Source organism: Schistocerca serialis, chromosome 3, assembly GCF_023864345.2.
Source record: "Schistocerca serialis cubense isolate TAMUIC-IGC-003099 chromosome 3, iqSchSeri2.2, whole genome shotgun sequence".
In the NCBI taxonomy this organism is placed as follows: Eukaryota; Metazoa; Arthropoda; class Insecta; order Orthoptera; family Acrididae; genus Schistocerca; species Schistocerca serialis.
The window spans coordinates 830,755,173-830,782,221 of NC_064640.1; positions in this window are offsets into that span (position 1 = coordinate 830,755,173).

Below are 27,049 nucleotides of genomic sequence, written 5' to 3' on the forward strand. Positions count from 1 at the left end.
AATGTCTGAAGATTTCATAAGAGAATTCAAAGATATTTTAGACTGGTATGCAATAGCATGGAAGCAGGAACTGAAGATTTCTTTAGAGAGTTTCAAGACAAATTATACTAGTTTCAAGTATCAGAATATCAAACGCTGTCTACAGATTTCATGAGCGAATTCCAAGACAGATTAGAGTGGTGTCATGTATCATCAGATCAAAAACTGTCTGAGAATTTCATGCGAGAATTCGCAGATAGATTAGACTGCGTATTTACGTCATTCTATCAAAAAATGTCTGAAGATTTGATGAAAGATTTCCAAGATAGATTATTCTGGAAGGGTACATCGCTCTGTCAAACGCTGTCTGAAGATTTTATAATGGAATTTCAGCATAAAGTAAACTGGGAATTAATTTTAAAATTTCAATATCTATCTGAATCGTTCAAACAAAAGATATTATGCCCATATGAAATACTGACCGAACAAAATGAAAATGACTGTTCTATATGCTTAAAAATGAAAATGGCCAATTTGTGCTAACAAAATGCAAGCACCTTTTACATAAAGAATGTGTTGACCGCTGGTTAGCAATGCAAAATAATTGTACAATGTGCAGAACAGTTATGAAAAGAAATATTGAGTGAACATTTTTTGGCAGCCGCTTTTTCGATGTGATTTACAGCAACAGCGGTAGCAGCAGCAGCAGAAGCACAAGTTTGAAATTCTGTAGGCCTTAACCTAAAAATTATCTTTAGCAGTACTTATATGTCACCTTTATTATTTACTCGTTGATGAACGTGGTAGTAATTACTTCTATATTGTCATCGGGTATGAGATGAGCTCGTACCAACAAGCAGGATCATTTATGTATTCTGTAATTACTGTTTCCATTTATATATAAAAAAGTTTTTCTTCAATAACCCCTCAGAATGGTATCAATTATACCGTCCTTTTCCTCCAGAAGCATACGTTTATCGCAGTTAAATTTAAACTCTTTTGCTATAAATTTATTCACTAGATGTTTCGTCTTCTTATCTCTTGTAATCACGTTATTGCTTACGATAACCTTATCTTCAGAAGTCTGCATTAATTCGGTCATCGTCTTAATGTTGAGCTTCACGGAATTTTCGTAGTTTAGAGTGGGGCCTTTAATTTTGGTAGTCTATTTGCCTTTATATGTTCGATAAGTATAGCTTTTTCGGTCTGTGCTTATCCATTCAATGCCAAAATCGTCTTTGCGAAATTCATCTGTCCATTCACCGAGCATGCAACCTGTGTGCACTGTGTTTGTGCCATCGGCAATGTAAACTATAGTCTGTGTCTTAGTATGTAACTTTATCGCCGAATCTATCGAACATATCGTACAACCTCATTCTTGCATTGGTGGTGGTCAATGCAGCCACAAATATGTTAGTATTTCTGCCATCTTCGGCATAGAAATCCTCGTATGATAGGTCACCTCGATTATTTCCTCGTTGATTGGTATCACATTAGTTATCTCTATTTTGTCGTCGAGCAAGAGCTCGTACCATCGTTTAACTTAGTCTATAAATTCTGTTTGTGACAAGTTCAGCCTTTGACCGAATTTCCCCCACAGAGAATTGAGGCATATTTTGGCAACAGCTCGCTTGTCGGCATTCGTTTCAATATTGCTAATGTCGAGCTCAATATCTTGCTTTTCCGTAATAACTCGACCGTATTCTTCTTTCGACTTGTAATCATCTTCCCAAGAACTAGTTTCCAGTTTGACTTTCATAAAGTTTTCAACGTAGTCTCTCAACAGCTCATTACTTATTCTATCAAAATGCCACACCTCGTAAATTTCCTGTATTTTGTAGCCTTTTTCGATGGCCTGTTGACCTCTATCGTTGTCCAAGTTCCTACAAAGGCACTCTCATCGTCACTATGGTTGCAACAACTATGAGGCTTTTCTTCTACAAATTTCGCGCATAGAGCGAACACTCTTTTCCTGCTTAAGTGGAAGCACAGGTTGATACAAGCCTCGAGATGCAAGCACTTTGCATTTAACAAAACCAAACCATTCTTTGTCGTATTTTTCTGGTCTCATTATCTGTACGGGATGACCAACAGGAGAATCCTCGTAAAACATCACTGTTGCATATAGACTGCAGATGTCTATGTATCTCAGCCTCTTGTCTGAAACTTTCAATTTAGCAGCGTTTGTTCTTCCACCGAAAAACGTGTCTCTAGGATTCAGTGGTTCTACGACATTTATTGCTTTATTTACGTTCTCTTTGTAAGCCTTAGAATTTTTCCAATTACAACTCCACTCTCGACAACGTTAAAACCAGCATTCCTCAACGCCTGTGTTCGCTCTGCCATCACTGAAAAGAGATCATTCATGGTTTCGTTGTCCACATTGTTGACAGTTTCGGGCGAATAACACTCTGGACAGCCGTGCCAAAACCAACCGTAATATTGATACACAGTTTTCGTGCTTGCGTCGTAGCCGTCAACTTTTGCACTACATATTGTAACTTCCCCGCTGTACGATGCATGTTGTACATTAGGGAAAGAGTTCAATCACGCAACTGACTCTTTGCTGAACAGTTCCTTCTTTTGATCTTTGACTACAGCAATCGCGTTAGGTTCCAGATATTCTGACCTGTAAATAGCCATACAAACACTAGCAGTTTTTATACACAGAAATGGATCAATATTTGCTATTTCCAGGAAATTTCTCCTAAATTCAAGAAAGCCGTGGTGCAATATGTCGACATCAGAATGGCAATACTCGGCAAGTTTCCTCTGGGAATCAAACACGTCGTTTTCCTTCACCTTCAGAGCGCGTCATTCTAAGAACGCTTTTCTAGCCTCAGGTTTCATAATGTCAACACCATAGGGCTTGGTCGGTGGGATTTGCCCTACGTAATTTTGATTTTCGCTCTTACTGAAGAAGTGCGGAAAGTAACCTTTTTTCAGCCCTTTCAAGTCGAATGTCATTGGAAACGACGCAAGGCCGCCTTGGATAAAGTTTATGCTGTCAATCATTCTGAGGTTTAGGGTAGGTATTTTCAGCGCCATAAGCTTCGTCCCTTCGTAAATGGTTTTGATCTTAATTCCGTTATTGACACAATACTGCAAAATGAAGTACGCATCATAAGCATTTGCATTGTGCGCTATATACGTGTACCCCCTGTTACTGTGTGAAATCAACCATTTACAAAATTCATTGCTATTTCTGTGCTCGTGTATGTTTCCTTTGAAGTCGTGCACAACCACAATGTTTGGAGTGTGTACGCCCTTATCTTGTTCTGCTTCGAAATCGAAAAAGTAGTACCTTTCTGTGTGACCGCATTTTTTAATTTTTTAGTGCCACTTCCACTGCAAGTAAATTTAGTACGTTTAATCTCTTCAGATGAGTTACAACTATCTGGCGAAAACCATACGTTTCACGCGAAAAATAAGCTGGTGAATGTAGATGCTTTTAGAAAGTACTTTATCACTGCCACACCAACTATGTATACAAGTTGCGAACCCGTGAACGTGCTCCCTGGTTTGCCTCAGGCTAGGGGCTGGGCTGGCCACCCAATCCAATGAGGATCATCGTCATCAATTTACTGCTGTTCCTGTGCTCTGCACCCTCAATTAAAGTCGACGGGAAACAAATGCGAGAAGGAGCAGCTTCAGTCACGTCGCGGATCATCATCGGACCTGGCAATGGATCTCGATCCATTAAAAAATCATGCTGATAACTTAGCTTAATGGAGATATTTGATATCGTTAATCAGATCGTCTTGCGTGTTGTCATCATCCTTGATATTGAAATAGTTCATGTGGTAGTCGATGCTCAAGTTTTCCTTCATTCTTTGGTACAAATTTATCAAATTTGGATCGTACTCGAGCCTCAGCATTTCTCCACTTTCTGGATGTCTGTCCATGTTACTGTAAAAAAGCTTCTCTGCGCTCTGATGACGTAGTAAGCGTAGTCGCAATCATCGTCAAATAATTTCTAGAGTACAAACATGTGTCTCTAATTTTCACTGACTGTTTGAGGGACAACATGACGTAAAAATTCACATAAATTTTGAATGTGCTCTTCGCGAATTCTGTTTAAGTTTTCCAACTGAATTACTTGGCCTTGATACATATCTTTAATTCTGTACTCACCGTGTTTTTTAATGGAAGGCTTCATCACACACCCAATTTCTAAATTTAACAGCGAGAGGTGTTAGCAGTAACATGTAAATCCCTGGTTCATCGATAAAATTTGTGTCTGAACGCAATTGTAACTCGCAGATACACATCAATTTTTTGTATTTTTTTATATCTTTTTCCCTAACATTATCTTTCAAGGCGCCTCTAGAATTTGCATACTCAAGAATATCGCATACATCCTTGGTCTTGAACCAGGGATTATTCTGCTTACCTAGCACCACGAGCACTTGCTTGTCGCTGAACACAAATTGGTGGTTGCTGATATCTATAACTGCTTTCATTTTATTACACGATATATATAAAATTTTGGTGGCGCCGAAACGACGCTACCAATATGCAGACGTCCATGAAAAAACTGAATTGCATGAAAAGTAATAATAATAATTTTTCCATGAACGGAATTATCAATCTTTTTACCCTTATTAGTACCTGCTCTTGATGAAGCAGCAATAAAGTACTTGCACAACTTTGGCTGTTTGGCTGCCCATGGGGATGAAGATCAGCTTTCTAAATTGAGTGACGAAGCGATCAAAGACGCGCGTCGTTATTTCAGCAGAAATATAATCTAGTCGCCAATGGCGAGCTGACTGACGAAACTGGAGAAACTAAGATGCGGCGTGGAAGATAACGTTTTGAGCGTTACTACACACATCTAGAAGTGGGACAAGAAGAATATAGAATGGCATTACTGTCTTGAGACTAGAAAAATGTTGCAGGTAGCTGAAGCAGCTTTTAAAATGTGGCAAGATCACACAGATCTTACTTTTGAGAACAGCAGCCAAAATCCTGATATTGTCATTTCGAACAAGAGAGGAGCTCACAGAAGACAAAATTCAGTGCTGCAATTCTGTCAGCTCAGTTTTGACGGGAGAGGTCACGTGCTGGCTCATGCAGATTACCTTAGTTTGTACAACGACCCTATTGAAATTCACGTTGATCAGGATGAATACTGGTACATGGAAACGGACAATAATACGCCTTCTTCGCAAACAAACTTGCTTGCTGTCTTAGTGCACGAAATTGGTCATACGCTAGGTTTGGCGCATTCAGACGTCGCTGACTCAATAATGAATGCGTTCTACAACAGCACTATCATGCAGCTATCTGAAGACGATATAAGCTTACACGGGACACGTGCTTCTGTTGCTGCTTCTGAGCCTACTCAGCCGCCGACGCCAGCAGTACCTGAAAAGAAACCCGAATTGTGCAAAATCAAGCAGTATGGAAGTTCTGTTTTTGTAGACGAATTCCTGTACATTTTCCACGGAAGATGGGTTTGTATGAACGCTCTTAATAATAATGACGAACAGGTTACTACTAAACCTCTGCTAATCACATACTGGTTAGGACGTCTACCATAGAATTTCAAAAATATATCTGCTGTTTATCAGAGGCCATCAGGTCAAGTCGTGTTGATTGTTAATAACATGATATACATGATTAAAGTGCCGAGTTTAGCGCTAGAAGCTGGCTACCCTAAAAAAGTGTCTGATATAGGTCTGCGCCAAAACTCTGTCATCCACGAAGCGTTAAACACTTATTCAGGCAGTACGTTTATTTTTTATGACGATGTACACTTTGCAGAAATAGATGAATGCAGCTTTAGGGCAAAGGCCTATGGCGTTATCAGTAAAAGGTTTCCTGGCGTGCCGTTAGCCTTAGACTCTGTATTTAGATACACAAACGGCATGTTGTATTTCTTCAAGGACGGCATATTTAAGGAATACAATGAATTCTCGCACGTTCTAGTGAGAGTAAGTAAATTTGAACTGTCTTTATTTGGCATAAATTGCCCAAAGATATCTTCTTCATTCAGGGCAATAATGAGGACTTTAAAGAATACTGTGTCGCAACTAGAACCGATAAATCCCTAAAAAATACATATTTAGTATAATAAAATGGAACGAGATAAGTTGATAACGAAGCTCAATAACTTGAACGCACCAGTGTGTCATAAAAAGCTTAGCGACTTAGAAGAAGGACGTTTATACTCAATTACAAGCACCAGCAGCGTAAATACAAGACATGGATATAAAACATCTCTAATGCCCGATGGCGAGTTTAAGATTCTTTTACCAGATAGATGTAACAAAGTGCTGAATTACGAGGATTATGCAATACTGATAGGCATGGTTATGATATATAAAGGTTATAAGAATGTCAATGGCTATAACGTTCACGATATCGAATTCTGTTAAATTTTTATGATTGATAAACCATAAAAATCACAGTAAACGTGAGACGTGAAACGTTGTGGCTCAGTAGTGGCTACATGTTTGCATGCTCAGTGAGATGTGATACGTCGGTCTGGCTTCATCTTTGTATGGTCAGTGAGACATGAAAACGTAAACGTGAGACGTGAGATGTGAAACGTAAAACGTAAAACGTGAGACGTAAGGCATGAGACGTGCATCGTCAAAACTTTCTCCTTAAATAAACATGTTTACAAAGTATGATCAAAGGCTTGGTAAACAAGCAAAGAAGAACAGAAGGAAGTTTGAACAGTTGAAAAGTCAAATCAAAGAATGGAAGATGAAGCCAATAACAGAATACGAGAAGCATAATAAAGAAGACCAGCCCGTTACCGATAAACTGGACGCCTTAGGGGAAGACGTTATCGGTGCTAAAGCGAAAAATACAGACGCTGAAAAACAGCTAGTTCCTTACCAAGGGAACTATGACGATATCTTCCCTATTTCGCCTACATCTAAGGAATCATCTTTCGAAAGAAGTCTATTTGTTGATGACGAACCGCTCACGCTAAAGACGCGTAAGAGACTTGAGCCAATGTTGCAGTAAATTGAGGAAGAAGAGGGGGAGAAGATGAAGGCCGTTACAGAATACTCGACAACTTGGCTTGGGCCAAAAGTATCAAAATACTTGGGGAGGGGGGGGGGGCTCGGTGATACAGTATTTCGCTTAAGGTTTGACCATGGAAAGCACTACATAGGCGATTCCGAAGTAACGTTTCACAATGACACTATTTCTGTCAAAGGTAACGCTTTCACTGCCAGCGATGGATTGTTGAAACTGCTAACCCGAAAAAACGTATCATTCGAAGACTACACGCCTGATGACTTTGAAACATATACAACTATGCTGAAGGAAACGAATGCAATATTTCACTACAATGATCCAAATACGAATAAACCCAAGTCAAACAGCAGCGAAAAGTACAACATCATTAAGCCGATATGGCAGTCGTTAAGGAAAGTACCTAATACACAAATAAAAAGAAAGTTTTTCATCACCTCGGTTTCAAGAGTTCCGGAATCTGAACATAAAATTGGAGTAGAGATCAACATAAACATCATTTCCGCCCTTTTTATTGGTCATGAAAACCACACATTGCATGTTGTACCACCATACAGCGAGACCTTCAGAGGCGGTGGTCCAGATCGCTGTACACACCGGTACCTCTAATACCCAGTAGCACGTCCTCTTGCATTCATGCATGCCTGTATTCATCGTGGCGTACTAACCACAAGTTCATCAAGACACTGTTGGTCCAGATTATCCCACTCCTCAACGGCGTTTCGGCGTAGATCCCTCAGAGTGGTTGGTGGGTCACGTCGTCCGTAAACAGCCCTTTTAAATCTATCCCAGGCATATTCGATAGGGTTCATGTCTGGAGAACATGCTGGCCACTCTAGACGAGCGATATTGCTATCCTGAAGGAAGACATTCACAAGATGTGCACGATGGGGGCGCGAATTGTAGTCCATGAAGACGAACTCCTCGACAATATGCTGCCGATATGGTTGCACTAACGATGGTAGGATGACACTCACGTATCGTATAGCCGTTACGGCGCCTTCCATGACCACCAGCGGCGCAAGTCGGCCTCACATAATGCACCCCAAAACAGCAGGAAACCTCCACCTCGCTGCACTCGCTGGACAGTGTGTCTAAGGCGTTCAGCCTGACTGGGTTGCCTCCAAACACGTAACCGACGATTGTCTGGTTGAAGGCATATGCGACACTCATCGGTGAAGAGAACGTGATGCCAATCCTCAGCAGTCCGTTCGGCATGTTGTTCGGCCCATCTGTACCGCGCTGCATGGTACCGTGATTGCAATGTTGGACCTTGCCATGGACGTGGGGAGCGAAGTTTCGCATCATGCAGCCTATTGTGCACACTTAGAGTAGGAACACGACGTCCTGTGGCTGCACGAAAAGCATTATTCAACATGGTGACGTTACTGTCACGGTTCCTCCGAGCCATAATCCGAAGGTATCGGTGATCCACTGTAGTAGTAGCCCTTGGGCAGCCTGAGCGAGACATGTCATCAATAGTTGGTGTCTCTCTGTATCTCCTCCATGTCCGAACAACATCGCCTTGGTTCACTCCGAGACGCCTGGACATTTTCCTTGTTCAGAGCTCTTCCTGGCACAAAGTAACAATGCGGACGCGATCGAACCGCGGTGTTGACCGTCTAGGCATGGTTGAACTACAGAAAACACGAGCAGTGTGCCTCCTTCCTGGTGGTATGGCTGGAAGTGATCGGCTGTCGGACCCCCTCCGTCTAATAGGCGCTGCTCATGCATGGTTGTTTACATCTTTGGGCGGGTTTAGTGACATCTCTGACAGTCAAAGGGACTGTGTCTGTGATACAATATCCGCAGTCGTCGTCTGTCGTCAGGAGCCCTGAAAACCGGGGTGATGCATAACTTTTTTTGATGTGTGTAATTCGACGTCAAAGTCACCAGACAGCAGCAGCAGCAAATGAGGAATGGGCTTTGTAAAACAAGATACAGCAAAACCTGTCGAGTACGTTTGGATGAATGACGTCAGAGATTTAATCGACAGGCTGGTGGTGATTCACGGTGAAGAGAATGCAGGAAATAACAGTTATCACAACGAAAAAGTTGGCATAACGAAAATGCTTACCAGTAAATTTAACGACTTCATAGTGAACAATCCTTAGGGAATTCCGTACTTGATTAGATTTCTGAATAGTCTCCCTCACATATTCTGGAAGTCAGAAAAGCTAATACGCTAGTCAATAAGCTAATTAACAAGTTACTGTTCGAAATGCATTTCCAGGCTTTCGATTTTGTGGTCTGGGGACAGAATTAGATAAAAGATTAGTACGTGTAGATGTAGGAATTAATCCTTTAGATGAAGCTTGCAAGAGACATGACATTGTATACAGAGACCATGAAGATCTGGAAAAAAGACATGAAGCAGATAAAGAATTTCAGAAGACAGCAAAAGAGAGAATTTTCAGCAAAGATGCATCGCTAGGCGAAAGATTAGCTTCTACTGCTGTTGCGGGGATAATGTATGGAGAGAGAAAATTAGGCATGGACTTAGTAGACGATAATGGTTGGACTTTATAATTTTTTCTCTCCTGTTAATAAATGAAACGATTTGGTATTGATTTTAATGTAACGTCTAGCCGCAAGCCAAGAGCGGAAGTTATTAAGCTAAAGCCCTCCAACGACAAACTGAAAAGTCACCGCTTTCATGATAAATTTCTTACTGAATCACAGATGAAACAGAAAGCTAGTAAATTTAAAAATGGCCGTGGTTTACTCCTAACTTTATCTATTCCTGTTGTGAAAAAATTGCTTGAATATCTTACAGTAAAGAAAGAAGCTGAACACGAATGCGGGTTCTTACCGCTGATTCTAGCTGCATTAGGCGCATTTGGATCGTTGGCCGGCGGTGCTGCGGCAATTACGAGCGCTGTCCATAAAAAACAGAAGGAAGGTGCAGAGTTGGCAGAACAGAAGAGACATAACATAGAAATGGAGAAAAGAAAAGTGGGGGCAATTTTGCCTAAGAAATCATGCCTTAAAAAAAAGAAGTCAAAGAAATTATGCATATGTATAGCCATCCGATAACCAACTTTGATATAGAAGAAAAAAAGTAAACCAACTGAAAATTGCAAATTTTACAGGCGTCTTTATGATAGATGAACTGCCGCAAAAAGCAGAAAAAGTTGAAGCAGGGATTGTTAACCTAGACACGTCTGATCACGTAGGGACTCACTGGATGTGTTACTTCAAGAATGGCAGTGAAAAATTTGTGTTTGACACATTTGGTGGCGATATTCGACAAGTGTAAGTGAACTATCTAGGTCGTGATGACTCGTTTTACAACGCACAAAGGGTTCAAAATTTTGATCAGTTTATATGTAGCCACCTATGTTTGCCGGTCTTGAAGCTGTTTACAACGGGTGGTCGTTTGATAAAATTCTCGATATAATAAATGGATATATTTGGGAACAAGATAAAAGACGGGGTTAAGAAGCAACTAGAATCGAGAGAATTAACTTCAAAAATCGAAGGTAAGGCTGCACAGTTCCGAAGGGAACTAAATAGCTTTTTTTAAAAAAACAACGAAAGGTTATATTGACTTCAAAGGTAAGCGATTAGTAAATGTAAAAGACCCTATAGCTGGCCATGATGTAGTTACCGAAAGATATCTAGAAAAGCAGTTAAATAACTCCGCGAGCAAAGCTGAATACACAAGTATTCTCGCACTACTAAATAACTACGCGAGCAAAACTGACTTCGGCGCGAATAATACAGCAAAAATGACTTAGAGATAAATGACATGAAAAGCAGGATTGATGCCCTAGAGTGGAAGAAGCAAAGTTCAGCGTAAATGAATGACGAGAAATGCTCGAGCCAGAATCGAGGGAAATTGTGCAGAGTGTAAGAGTGAGAAGAGCATGTTTGTAATAATAAAAAAAAAGGTGAAGTGGTCGATTGTGCATATTCGTAAAGAAATTCTGAACGAACTGAACAAACAGATGAGAAAGAACTTCCCAAGGAAAGCTGTTATAGCATTTGGTATAGACGATTTGTGGCTAGCTGACTTGGTTGACAGGGATTCTGGTAACCTAAAGAACGTATTCAAATTCAGTAAAATATGTGGTATTTGTTGACTGTGATAGATGTACTACTCGAAATATGCTTGGGCGATTCCTGTTAAAGATGAATCTGGTGAAGATGTTACTAGCGCTTTCAAACCTGTATTGGCAGAAAGGAAGCCGAAAAATTTGCAGAGAGATAACGCTAAATAATTCTACAACAAACACTTTAGAGAGTTGATGAAGCTTGAAAACATGAATCACTACTCTACCTTTTTAGAGATTAAGGCGTCAGTCGTCGAATGGTTTAACAGAACACTCAAGAAAAAAATGTCGAAACAGTTTGCACTTCGAGGTAATTACAGGTGGGTCGTCCTACTGTCAAAGTTGATACACAATTACAACGACAGTGTGCATAGCTCAATAGGTATGAAAACTGTAGATGTAACTGATTTGCTGTGGAACTCAGAGGTGAATCACCTAATTACGCACCAGGTGATGAAGTGAGAATCAGCAAAATGAAGGGTTTGTTCGAGAAAGGCTATACAGCAAATTGGTTTACAGAATTATTTAAAGTCGTTGATGTCAGCAACACAAATCCGCCTACATATAAGCTGAAGGATATGAGTGGTAATGAAATTAAAGAAAGCTTCTATGAGCAGGAATTGCAGAAGACGAAATGCCCAGATGTTTACCTCGTGAAAAAACTGCTGAAAAAGAAAGGTGATAAAGTTTATGTGGAGTGGCTAGGTTCTGATAGCTCACACAATAGCTGGGTGAATAAAAGCAGTGTTATTTTTTAATGGACCTTGATCCATTAAAATTTGATAAATGTTTCCATTTTATCTCTGTATTTACCCGAATTTGCTTTCCGAGTCATGTAGGTAGTATGAAACGTCCCCTTTTGAACAATTGTACAAGACTGTGCTTAACCTGACACACAATATTTTGTTAGCGGAACGCAATCTGACTTTCAAAATTCCCTACAAAAGAATGGCCCTGACTAACATTAAACTATACCTTTCACAAATCACTTACCTCACAAAAATCTTCGCTGCTCAAGCTACTGCAATACAATGAGCGCCACTACTGCCAGCTAAATAAAAGATTCAAACTATGGAAGGCACTAACTACTGATAGGGATAGTTAGCAAATGAAAGATATTAATAGAGAACAAACAATGTATTTACCTTGATATAATTATATTTAAATATAGCAGTTCATGACAAATTTCAAAACTCCGCCATCTCTCTCCCCACATCCACCACTGCTGGCGGCTCACCTCCAACTGCACAATGCTACGCGCTGTTCGCAGCCAGCTGCCTAACACTACAATGGCGAGTATTACAACAATGCAAAGCAGCCACAGACTGCACACAGCACAGCCAGTGATTTTCATACAGAGGTGGCGTTACCAATAAAAAAACCTAAACAGCCTACTTACATAGCCCCCATGCTCCCCACAAAAAATTTGACAAATTGGATTGGGCAGTGGCCAATACAGATTTGAAAAAAATTTTTCATAATTACAATAACAAAGAAATCAAATGCACACACTTATTGATACAATGTTGGTCAAAAGCTAAAATTTTCTCACAGTCCATAAAGATAGTCCTGATCATTCATTATAACAGTAATTACAGGTTTTTTTCACAAAGTCTCATTAGTAAAATAAATTGCACACAGAAGTAGTGGATATCCATGCAGTCTTGAAGAAGTAGTGTTGTCCTTCCAACGGAAAGACAGTGCTGACTCTTGACATGCTGACAGGTAATGGGCCACAATGGAGCAAACCCACAGCAGAGTCATTCGAAGTTTTGAAGAATATTGGTAGGTAGGTCATCACAGAGCAGACCCACTGTAGTCCTGGTAGAGATTGTGGTATTGGTGGGCCACCAGAGGTGCAGACCCACTGTAGTCCTTGTAGAAATAATGGCGTTGGTGGGTCATCATAGATGCAGACCCACTGTAGTCCTTGTAGAGATAATGATATTGGTGGATCATCAGAGGTGCAGACCCACTGCAGTCCTTGTAGAAATAATGGTATTGATGGATCATCAAAGATGTAGACCCACTGTAGTCCTTGTAGAGACGACCAGCAGCCATCTGTTGCAAATGTGCAGGTGCACAATCACCATCGAAGAGTCTTGCAGACAATATAGCAAGTCCATAACCACCACTTGTGCACTCACAAAGTTTTTGGAATTGTCCTTAGAACCAGCAATGCTGTTATCCAGTCCCTTGCAGAATTATTAACACACGTGCAAACACTAACAGTCCCTATTTCTCACATATTGTCCATATACTATGACCAACAGAAACGTGTGCAGTGAAATGTAACTAACAAGTTAATAATATCATGAACTGGTGACAATTGCAATTTTATAACATAAGAATACAATTACAAAGGTACAAAATACATCATTAAAGAACATAGCAATATAGATAACAATTGTAGTAACACAGGCTTTACAAAAGAATAGAAATAACATATACATCAGTGTTACAGGAATTATGACATAAGTACATACATAAAAGATCAGAGTAACTTTTGAAACATCAACTTCACACATGAGCGTTGAACAGAACAGAATTAATAATATCTAACATCTTTACAAAGTAAATAACATATTATTAATGCCAATTATATTCGAGGATAACAGTATTCCTCATCATAGTGAATGTAGCTTAATATTAAAAGAAGAAAAAATTCTATGAAACTACACAGAGACAGGAAGAAAAATACACAAGGGTACACAAACATATAGTGGGATAACACAAAAAGAAAGGACAGGGTTTGTTGTACTGCAGTATTTTGCATTATTTCTCGGAGATCTCCCTTCATTCGTCATTATTCCCAAAAAGTCCTATCTATACCTGCTTTCTGTATTCTATTCATATTTGTTTCAAAATAAATATGGCTCATTGTACAATACTCATTTAGGCCCAAACCGTTTTCATGTAACTTTCAAAGCATTCTTCCCCTATTCTCCATAGTTCGTTTCTTATATAGTCTACCCCCTCTTAAGCTAACTTAAATCTACTGAGCTCAGATATTAAACTAAGGGACGAGGCAATGCAGCAGCACAAAACAATTCATACAAACAGCAATGATAAAAAATACAAAAGGCAAAGCAAGCAGCATAAATTACAACTAATATAAGGCAATGAGCAGCAAACAAAAAAAATAAATCTGGCTTAGCAGAGTAACACAAATTAAAGTTCAGTAGCACTATGCCTGGCAAACAGCAGCTTATATCTAAACATGACATAGCTCAAGCAGAAAAAATAGTACACTAAAGATAACAATGCAGATAAGACAAATGTATAATCACATCTTAATGTCTAAGTAATTAAAGTGGTGCACCACAACAACTTATTGTAAAAAAAATATTACCATGTACTTGAAAAGAAAATTATGTGTTACTGTTACTAGTTCCTTCTTATTGTTCTTTCCTTTCCAAGTGCTCCTTTTTTAAAGAATGTGGATCATAAAATAATTATTTAATAGATCTGTTGACAGAAAGTGTTCACATTAGCAAATGCATCTAAGTTTATTTTATAAAACTAATGCTGTAACACAGCTGGAAAACAGGTATCAAATGAAATAAGCAATTACGCAAACCAAAGCATAAAAATATCATTCAATAGTCATGTGACATTTCATAAGTTAGTAGAAATTCTCTCAACTCTCGTAGAAAGACGCTTGTCGTAATCAGGTGTGCAGATGTAAAAATATTTCTCGTCATTTCATTAGGCATTTCAGTAAATATCATAAATTACGAGCTCCACAGTATGCTTTCAACAAGAAAATGTCAATAGCGAGGATAATGGCATCCCCCTTTTTTTTTTCTACCTGTACTTCTGGAAAGGCACACCCTAATGGCTTGTTCTCCAGGTGTCTGACACAGCGGTGTGCCGACGACGCACGTGCAGGTGGTCACTTAACTTTCTTATGGAAATATTTACGACAGCAGTTTCCGCTACAGTGACAGTCTCATATAAAAATTTCACAGGTCGAGAATTTACGTTGCAAAGGTGTAGAAACAAAATCCTATGAATATAACAGTGTCCAAAAAAATTTTCGCCGGCATTGTGATACATTCACGCATTTCATAACTCTTAAAGTACGATTCTTGGTTTCCAACATCCTGTTTCACAAGTCAAGAGTCCCTAACTTCTATTCATTATTCATATACATATAAACACGTAATCACATTCCTCATATATGGTAGCATCATCTTATTGACATAAACATACCTCAACAGCATAATACACATCCTCGTCGTAAAAATAACATCATAACACCTCAGTGAAATCTCAAAAAGGTCGTAGCTTTCTGCAATAATTTCAAACCATAAAAAATATTCTCTGCTCATTTCAGTAGTGTCATCTGCCTCAAACGTACTTTAAAATCATGATCTCATACCAAATACATCATTCAAAGCTCTCATAGTATCACAATGGTTCCGAAAAATGTGAGCATTTCTCAAAGTACAGACAAAATACAATTTCATAAGTGTGAAGTTATCCAACTGTGTAATTGCGTAAACATCTGTCACTGATGTAATAAAAAAAGTTTATCTCTCAGTTACATGATCAGATAGCTGTGTAATTTATGTGTTAGAGAAATATGGTACCGATGTGTAAAGTTGTATAAGCAAATACCATATTAGCTAGGGTTCCTTGTGGTTGCCACACACATGGTACACAAAGTATCGTGTAACCCCCTGAGGATTAATGTAATTATACCCTCAGGTGTTACAGATTACAGCAATGGAATGAAATGTATCACGGAATACTTTCTTTGTAATTCAAAATTCTTTAAAAATAAATGTTTTAAGTACAAAATTAATCAGTCAAATACGTGTACTGTAGCGCTAAATGTGCGTCTTGTTGCAACATAATCTGTGTGGAAGTGTCGTAGTTATCGTCCTCCGAAAGCTAAGTTTTGCAGAAGTCAATGTACTTACCTCATAATACACAAAAGTGAAATGCTTTGCGTATAAATGTCTTAGTTATTACGCTTATTGCCGTGATGAGGAAAGTACTGTGCTGTAACGTATTGTTGTGCTACGGAAAAGGCAGTCTCATTGTAGCTATACCACAAAAGTTACTATTAAAACCTGTTTTACTTTCCAGAATAATTCAGAAAAACTGTGCAGATATAAAACAGATATAGCGCAAAAGCAACATTGTAAATTGTCACTCATTAGTAGCGTCGTGATAAAATCGTGTATCTGTCACATAAACTAATCACTCTGTCGTCTGGTATCTCACAGAAAGTACTTTAAACCCAGAATGTATTTTCAAGTAAACCAAAATGTTGCATTAAAATCTCATTAGCACTACTGGTAAATGTTCTAAGTATGTGAGCCTTATAGTCGTTATGTAATCGTGCAACTAACAAGCAAGAATGTACACACACAATAACACTGTGTCGTCTGTTCACAATAACAATGCATTCGTAATTTCTGTTTCAATAAGCTCTTGGTTCTTGAGTGGATATTTAACTTCAAACATTGTTGCATGTTAACAGATTCTAAGTCTGACAAGCATACTAGTAATGTAAAGTGAAAAGTTTTATGGCAATGACAAAGTTAAAAAGCAGATTATCTTTCAATAAACGGTTTTACATGTGAAATGTGGTGTAAACCTTTACTCTTCATAGTACTCAGAGTTTGAACTTGAATGCAATTGTCAGGCGGTATACGTCGGTAAAGAATACTGGAATTTTTCTCAAGGTTAGCGTCTATGTTATTTTTCTCTGAGTCACCTGGCGCACGCGGCTGCCTGCTGTGCGAGTCATTGTCTGTCTCTTCGTTGGCGCGCGTCGTTATTGGGATTTGGAGACCTAACTTCTACAAATTCACCGTGACGAGAGGGCCCTGCTCTGTTTGAATCCCGCCAGTTCTGATGCAATTCAGGTCTGTCGTTACGATCATATCGTCTGTCGTCATGTCAGTAGATTCCATAGTTTCTTTCTTGTCGGTCACATGGTGGAGAATTTCTCCCTGAATCGTAACTGCGCGCTGGTCTGTTGCGTCTAAAGTTATTCTGTCTCCCTTGATAGTATTTATTTTGGTTCCCATATTGTCTGTTTATCTTATTGTCTCTGTGATAGTCATTACCACGGAGAGGTGATCTTTCCCTGTAGTTATTACTACTCTGCCAACGGTTGTCATACGGGTGGTGTCTGTTTTGGTCACGATTTGTGTTGTGAGAATAGCCTTGTCGTGTCAAGTTATTACTTCTTTCATCGCGGAATTGCGACGGATGTGACCTGTAATTGTTGTGTTCCTGCTTTTCGCGTTCCGTGATTGTCAGTGTCAATTTATAATTCTTGTAAGAGTCCCTGAAATGCTTCAATGTCGTCTTTGCAACGTCCTGCCAAAATAATATGTCGTAAATGTTCAGGCAGTTTGATTAAGCAAATGCGGATGAGTTCTGAGGGGCTGTATGGGTTTGAAAGATACTGATTCTTATGCAACATGTCTTCAAAATATTTCATAAGACTGGAAAATTCAGATTGTTCGAAACGTTTCATCATTATGATGCTATGTTTTACTCGGTCTTGTGTGGCTTGAGACCAATATGCTGAGAGGAAGGCATGGTAAAACTCTCCTTCACTGTGGCAATCGTGAATTACCGATCGCATTCTTACAGCTGGTTCATTCTCCAAGTAGCCACACATAAATTCTAATCTGTGTTCTAACGACCAGTTGGGAGGAAAACAATGCGAGAATTGATGGAGCCATGCTTGTGGATGAATGTCGTTGCCAGAATTCTTAAATGTTTTGAATTTACGTGTAGTAATGAACAGCTTATAGTCAAAATCATCATGTCGCCGAGTCGCATATCGGTCATTGCTAGTTCATGTCAGCCGTTCCATCTCAAAATTCGGTGCACATTGCCAATTTCTTTCATAACTTCCGAAATGCCCTGTGTTATTATTTTGTGGCTGTTCCGTATTTCTGTGTCCCTCTTCCCGTATTGGGGCGCGAGTATCCTCTGAAATACGTAATTCTTGTATTACCTGAGTCAGCTGATCTTGTACTTCCCGGATTTCTCTTTTGTACTGTGTATTGATTTGATTTTGATTCTGTTTGAATTTTCTAATTTGTTCATACTCTTCTGTGTCAGTGAAGGCTACAGGTCTTGTGTCATTCAGATCATCATCTACCTTTGTAGATAAGTTAGTGACCTGATCCGAAAGTTCGGCTACTTTCTCCGATAGTGAACACATTTCCTCAGTGTGTTTTTCTGAACCAAGTTTCAGAGTGTCCATTTGTGTTGAAATCGAATCTACTGTGTCCTTTAAATTTTCCTGAGTTTTTGCAAGTTGCGTAACCGAATCGGCAGATGCAACTGAGTCAATTTTAGCCCACAAGGTCTCATGATTTTCATGAACAATGGTTTGCAGTTCTTTTATGGCTGCTCCGTGATGCTGCAATGCATTTTCATGCCGCGAAAAAATAGGTTGAAAATGCTCACAAATTTGTGTTTTTAAGTCATTACAGACTTTTTGACATTTCGATTCAATGTTATGTAACTCAGTAGTTAAATCTTCACGTGTTTGTTCAAGTGTTTGTTCCAATGAGTCTAACTTTTTAAGATTTTGTTCCACTGTGTCTAACTTTTGAAGCTTTTGCTGTGTTTGTCTCTGATTTTGTTCCATTGTGTCTAACTGTTGCTGTGTTTGTCTCTGATTTTGTTCCATTTGTTGCATTAATTGCAATAATAATGTATTAGTGTCTGGAATCTGTTTCTCTACGCTTTTCGGCAGTGCATTTGCACCGGCAACATTCACATTTTGACAAGCAGTAAATGTGTCTTGACTTATTTGAGAAAACGGTGATGACCCAAAACCTGAATCTACAGTATTTGCGGAATTGTGTCCTGTCATTTCGGATTCCTGAGGCGAGCTGTTGCCGACCGATCGATCGATAATGCTTCCCTGTTCACTACCTGTTTCACTGTCTACACCAATGTTTGCAGCCCGCTACATTTCCCTATGCACAATTACCAAATTACTACTTTGAACATCAGTTAATTCATTACTCGGCGGCACTAACACACTGCTTTCGTCTTCACTGTCATTTCTCAGTTTACTTTGGAGCCTAGTATTACGTTTTTCACACGCCATTATTGTCACAATATTTCACACGACAACACAGAAAAGCACAATTTGAAGAGCAAAAATAAGAGAACACATTAACATAGCACTGAAAATAATATCTAGTTAATTGCAGCTGTGAAATACTTGGTGCAAATCTACATGCATGCCACAACTGTTTTACTGTACAACAATGAAAAACTACAACTACAAAGGAAATTCTCTCTATAATTACGCGCTAGCAATAAACAAAATCTACACTAATTACACAAACTACAAGAAAAAATCAGAAGATTCCAGTGAGGTATCCTCGGCTAAGGGTCGACATATGAAACGTCCCCTTTTGAACAATTGTACAAGACTGTGCTTAACCTGACACACAATATTTTGTTAGCGGAACGCAATCTGACTTTCAAAATTCCCTAAAAAAGAATGGCCCTGACTAACATTAAACTATACCTTTCACAAATCACTTACCTCACAAAAATCTTCGCTGCTCAAGCTACTGCAATACAGCGAGCGCCACTACTGCCAGCTAAATAAAAGATTCAAACTATGGAAGGCACTAACTACTGATAGGGATAGTTAGCAAATGAAAGATATTAATAGAGAACAAACAATGTATTTACCTTGATATCATCATATTTAAATATAGCAGTTCATGACAAATTTCAAAACTCCGCCATCTCTCTCCCCACATCCACCACTGCTGGCGGCTCACCTCCAACTGCGCAACGCTACGCGCTGTTCGCAGCCAGCTGCCTAACACTACAATGGCGAGTATTACAACAATGCAAAGCAGCCACAGACTGCACACAGCACAGCCAGTGATTTTCATACAGAGGTGGCGTTACCAATAAAAAAACCTAAACAGCCTACTTACAGTAGTTATAAAGCCAAAATTCCCGTTCCAAGGTTTACAGCAAATTTCATTGTAGTCGTTCCACTTCAAATCTCCACCCACAATTTTGTCGTAGTTGTGCTTTAAATTTGTGTCATCTTGTCTAAAAATGTTGAGGAAATTAAAGCTATCTCTCACCAACTGTTTGGGAATTTTTGAATACGTTTGTGCTAAATAGAAGCAGTCAATGTTGTTATGTCGTCCTCTGGTAAAGTATTCTCTGACTATATCTTGATTTTCAAGAATGGAGTCGTCAAAAACAACAACAGAGTTATCTATATCTTCATCTAGTGGAATAATTTCATCAGTGTTGCTGATAAAAGTAGTATTTCACTTTTTGCATGCTTTTATAAATTCTAGATATTTCGGCCAATCTAAACTTCTAGAGTAAACATACAGATGGTTTATTTTTTCCTGACGCTAAAATATAATTGTCAGTCATTAACGTTGTTTGCCCACAGCCACTTGGGCCTATTATTGCACATCGAATAGAATTAGATAAAAGATCACCATGTCTCTTTCTCTCTTTTTTTCCGGGATTCAGATTTTTGGCTCCCAATCAGTCTCCATTTAAAATAATAATAATAATAATACATGAACAGAATTTTTGAACTCAGTGGTAAGTCTTCGACTTTAGAAAAGAGACTGAACGTACCTATACGAGGTGCGTTTACAAAAGTAGGCCTGGATGGTTTTTTTCGACATTCTTAACTCCAAATGTTACATGTGAAAACAACATACTGTACTTTGAGAAAGACGATGTCATTTACACGTAAACTATTGCCACAGGGCAGTAGAGTCTTGATAATTTAGAGACATATATACAGAGTCAACAGCCATTCAATGCTGATAATTTAAAGATTAAACCAAATACTAGGCTCAACAAAGACGAAATCCAGAGCACAGGCCATAAGCTGTATTTTGATAGAGAGCACAGTATGGGGCGGTTGCTGGGTTTTACGGAGAATCAAACTGTGGAGCTCGCAGGAAACGGTATTGCAGCACAGCTGTCGAAAATCATTCCTTTCGATAAGATCAAAGTCCATTTTAATTTAGCAGATGGCATGTTTGTAAAGGACTCTGATCATTTTTATAGGGAAACGAACATTATTGCTTCATTTAAGCAAAAGTTGTTTGAACTAGCTGGTCATTTGCAGTGTGGCAGTCCTATCATATATGTGCCTAGCTATCCGTTATTTTTCCCAGTTCATGATAAAGTTCAAAATCTGCAAGTTACTATAACGGATGAAAAGGATTCTGTGACAGATTTTGGTGTTGCGAGTGTAACTGTGCATCTGGACATGCTATAATAAAGATGAACAAGATAGAAAGCTATCAGTGGCAGTGTTTTCCAGTAAACGAGAAGACTAAAAATAATTTGAACTTGCCAAACAAAGATGTAGTAATAGACATCAAAGTTGGTGACGGCTGGTTTGATAATAATACTTTCTTGTAAATGACCTTTATTGCGACACATGGAGACGGTTCAGATTATACTGCCTATGGAGGCAAATCGAATGTGAAACTAGTTGACAATTTTCCAAGTCAACTATGGAGTGTATTGGAAATTTGTGGTAAGGTCTTATGGGACCAAACTGCTGAGGTCATCGGTCCCTAAGCTTACACACTACTTAATCTAACTTAAATTAACTTACGCTAAGGACAACACAAACACCCATGCCCGAGGGAGGACTCGAACATCCGACGGGGGGGCCGTGCGAACCGTGACAAGGCGCCCAAGACCGCACGGCTACCCCGCGCGGCTATGGATCGTAGTAATTGTGAAGGAAAGAGGACAGATTATTTACAGGCTAGAACATCCAGGAGCTTCTTCAACAGTTTTGTATCACCTAACGTCTTTTCTGGACGATGACACAAGATTCGAGGGAAATTTCATTAACAACGGGAAGTTGCAAAGAAAAGAAAATGAAGTACTTATCCGCTGAAAATGCTGGGCAGCTTTTTTAAAGATTATAGAGAAATCATGTGGGAAGGAGATTTAACGATAACGTTTGTAGGAAGTCCAAATGCTGGCGACGCGTTGTGTAGATGATTTTCAATGAAGGATGATGGCATTGACATTCCAGATTCTCGGCCCTACCATGGTAAAGTAACAATTACGAATATGGAAATTCGAGTACCTATTGTAAAGTACGATCCAAACTACGAAATGGAATTGAGAGAAAAGATGCTTAAGCAGCCTAAAATACCTATTTCATTTTTTGACCTTCAAACGCAGGAAATAGCGGGAATCAGTGGCAAAAGAAATTTTGAACTGGATATAACAAATTACAATACTTCTATGGAGTTTGACATGCCGTATTTTGTGTTTGTGGTGTTTCAGTCCAGCAGAAAAGGAAATCAAGGTGCAGACTCGTCATTGTATGATCATGTTAAGCTGCAAAATATTTATCTCACGAACGGCAGCGACGAGATGTTTCATGAAGAGCTATAGAACATTATTCCTCCAGCCACTTGTTTGAAGGCATACAGTGCCTTCACAGATTTCAAGAGCATAACTGAATCGAGAAATGGCGCTAGAATTAGCTCATACGCTTTCGTTAATTCATATACAATTCATGTTGTCAATCTGAGCAAGTGCAATAATGCTGTCACTGCTCAAAAGACAGCCATGAAACTGTCAGCGACTTTTAATGAATCTGTTCCAGATGGCACTTTGGCGTACATCGTTATGTACGGCAAGAGGAATTTGACTTATGATCTTAAGCATGGAATAATTACTGAGCATTTTTAAATGGGTTGAGAGGTATAATGTTTTTTAATTGATCTTGATCCATAAAAAAGGTTCACTCTCACGCTTAGAAGAAGTACGAAGGAAAATTGCGGATGTTGTTGTTGTTGTTGTTCTCTAAGATAGGTGTTCTACACACTGGACAATTTTTTTTTTTTTTGCATTGCTCGCCACTGGTCAATGCATTTTTTATGAAAAAAGTGTTTGCATCTTGTCACCACACATCGCCGTTGCTGGTTTTCTTCTTCATCTAAGAAGATGGCACATTTTTCCTGACACTGCTAAATTAGATCATGTGATTGAAATAATTTTTCCAAGAATTATGCAGATAATTTTGCCACATGGGAATTGCTTCCAAGTCTAATCCATCCCGAAATTCCATTATAAAATCTTCAGACAGTTCCTGATGTCTTGTTATCTTGTACCAGTCTACTTTATGCTGAAATTCACGAATGAACTTTTCAGACAGCTTTTGGTTTTCAGATATGACATTCCAGTCTACTTTATCATGAAGTTCACAAATCAATTTTTCAGATAATTTTTGACAGCATGGAATTCCCTCCCAGCCTACATTATATTGAAATTCATGAATGAATTTTTCAGATAATTTTTGACAGTATGAAATTCCCTTCCAGTCTACTTTATGTTGAAATTCACGAATGAATTTTTGAGATCATTTTTGTTCGCCTGAAATAACTGTCCAGTTTACTTTATATTGAAATTCCCGCTTGATTTCTTGAGATAATTTCCGCGACAATGACTTCTCTCTCCACTCTAATTTATGTTGGAAATCACGAATGAAATTATCTGATAGATTTTGTTTGTTACCGGATATCCTCTCCCGGTCTAGTTTATCATTAAATTCCCGCATTAAATTTTCAGATAAGTTTTGCGACCATGGCATTTCACACCAGTATAGTTTATCATGAAATTCGCGAATGAAATTTTCAGATAATTATGTACGTTTTGAAATGTCAGGCCAATTTAATTTAGTTTCTTCTCTCATGATTAACTGCACAATTACTTCTCTGCATTTTTCATTCATTGACTACAATTTGTATAACTCTCTAAAGGTTAATTTTTTGCACGCATAACTCAACCCTTTAAGAAATTGTTCTTCTGCAGTGTAATTTTTCAATTCTTCGGTAGCCATTTATAACAAAAATAATTTTAATTTTTCAATAATGCAATTCAAGTTTTTTTATAAGACAACTCGTCAGTTGCACTGACCAACGTTTGGCCCCAGGAAAGTCGTCGCCAAAAAGTGGTCGCCATCTTTTGCACAAAAAGATGCAGATTCAAAGAGGCGGCCAGTTTTGCGCAAAATGTTTTAAAATGACGTGGAAAATTTCCATTTGGTTTTTCACTGGTGTCCCATACCGACATCTATACTGCCTTTTTGTATGAGGGATATCGTCCTTCATTAACCTATCATCATCACTTTCTTCAGTTACTATCAATAGCTCCTATTCAATCTCTTCTTCCATTAACATCAATAGCTCTCCCCAAGGCTATAGATCTCATCATCGTCAAAATTTTGCACAGCAATATAATAAAAAGAAAATGATGAATCCTCTTAGATGATATAGCATACACATGAGCTATTTTACTTATGCTAGTATATTTACTTTACTCATCTCCGAGAGTCTCCACTTCGTTAATGATTGAGGAGGTCTTGAAAACATGTTCCTGCACTGCAAAAAAAAAAAAAAAAAGTATATGTCTATAATATTAATAATAATAATAATGAAATCTCTCATTATATTACTCTTATATATACAGGTTAAGACAGTTAAAACTGTTTGTCGATATATCTAGGACACTACAAACAGAGTGAAGAAAAGGTTGTAATAAAAATTGTTCGTCTCGAAAAGGTACATCCAATGACACTAAACTCAACCCCCTGCCCCAATCCCAGGGGGTGTGAGAGGGTCAAGTTTGAAATCTTTAATAGTAACCCTCATTTTTATTGCGAATTCGGATTCTCCGGAAAAAACTACGTAACTTTTGTATGAAACAATTTCGTGATAGATGGCGCTGTTGTAGACACAAATCAGTATCGGTTACAAACCATTAAAAACTGATAGTGGAATGTTCGATACGTTCGCTATTGTTTGCAAAACATTTTGTACATCGAAATAACCGTCTATGATGCACAGACAAACGAACATATGTTGCAGTCCGTGGTCTGACTCTCGCTGTAATTGCAACACCTCTAGGTGCAAGGATATAGTTCCGTTGTGTCGAGCGCGACTGCGGCCGTACCGTGAGCGGAGGACAAGGAAAAACCACAAACATCTCTTTGTATGTGTACAGCGACGCTGACGATTGCAGACAGGGTAGATATCACTGATTCGTACTTGCATCAAATAGTCACGTAGGAGAAGCTCGTCGACGGTATACGAACCTGTTCCCTGAGAGGAATATTCCTTCTGCAACGATATTTCGCAGTATTATCCAACTGTTTACTGTCACTGGAAATATTCAACCCACACGAAGAATCAGACCAGGGCCTGCGACGAACGAAAATGCCGCAGCGGATGTTTCAGCTGTAACTGCTGCATATCTTCAAATTAGTTCGCGGAAAATCACATGAGGTGCAGGAATTTCACGTTCACAGATACCACCCATATCAGCTGTCGTTGCATCAAGCAGTACATGGGGGCGACTTTCAAAGTCGCTTGAAATTCAACGTTTGGATATAACAACATCTAGCAGCCAATGACAATTTTCATTCACAGGTACTTTCCTATGATGAAGCAACGTTTACGAATCGTGATCACGTGCATCGGCATAATATGCATTACTGGGGAGTGGTGAGTCGTAAATGGTTAAAACAAGTCGAGCTTCAACGCCCCTGGAGTGTTAATGTTTTGTGTGGTGTGTTAGGTACGCAGATAACTGGCCCATACTTCATAGACGGCAATGTGAATAGTCGAATGGATGGCAACGTTTTAGGTAATATTTTGCCAATAATACTGAAAGATGTCCCATTTCAGACAAGAATTGATACGTAGTTTCCACACGATGCCTGACCAGTGCATTATTCTTGGATATCTCGTGACGTTCTGAAACGAAACTATCGTGGTCGATGGATTTGACGAGGAGGTCCTCATGAGTGGCCTGCACATTCATCCGATTTGACGACTCCCGATTTTTTCCTGTGGGGGAGCGCTACAAGAGAAATGTTACGTGGACGTACCAATAACCCCTGCAAATATGCAGCAGCGAATAATCACTGAATGTGCAATAATTAGGAAAGGGACACTTAGAGACGTATGACTGGCTTTCATAAAGAGCGTTGCAATGTGTAATGCAGCAAATGGGCACCATTTAGGGCAATTGCTTCAGTGAAACACGAAGATTTGTGAGAAGCAACAGGATACACCTAAGACAAGCACCCCAATGTGGAGAGGCAAGGGTCTCACATTAAAAAAGCATCCTGAAGGGAACAAAACACTACTACGTCCACCTCGTTGTTCCTGGGAACGCTAAATGTAGTTCTTGCTGCATTCATAAACAAACCAATGACCTGTTCCAACCGCTTTCCGCTTCGGCGCTATCTGTGAAGGTAATTACACCAATAATGTGGACACCGTAATGTTTTATGATCTGGAGACTCACGATGTTTGCTATAAAACACTGCTGTCCCATTACATGATGTAACAAAACCGCCCTCCTACCCTCCTGGGATCCTTATCTGCCAGGTAATTTCCTGAGATATTGTCACATTTCAACGGATTGTGACCCATTTTGATTTGTATCGATTACAGCGCCATCTAGAACGCAACGGTAAAATTGTTCCATATAAAAGTTCGTATTTTTTCCCTGGAGAATCCGAATCTGCAATATAAATTGGAGTTTCCTATTGAAGACCTCGAAGTTGGGGTGGTAGTCACTGAAACTAAGGCGGATTTCTTTGTGATGAGATCTATTTACGAAATTTCAATCACGAAATTTCTCCTCCGAATGCGTAAATATTTTGTTGACACCCACCTACGTAGGGAGAAATGATCATCATAATAAAATAAGAGAAATCAGAGCTCGAACGGAAATATTTAGGTGTTCCTATTTCCCACGCGCCATTCGAGAGTGGAATGATAGAGAAGTAGTATGAAAATGGTTCGATGAACCTTCTGCCAGGCACTTAAGTGTGAATTGCAGAGTAACCATGTAGATGTAGATGTAGAAGTTGACCCCGCCTCCCACCCCGCGAGTGTGGGCAGTTGGCCGAGTATAGTGTCATCGTTCCCCTTCGAAATGAACAACTGTTATTACAACCCTTTATGCAATCC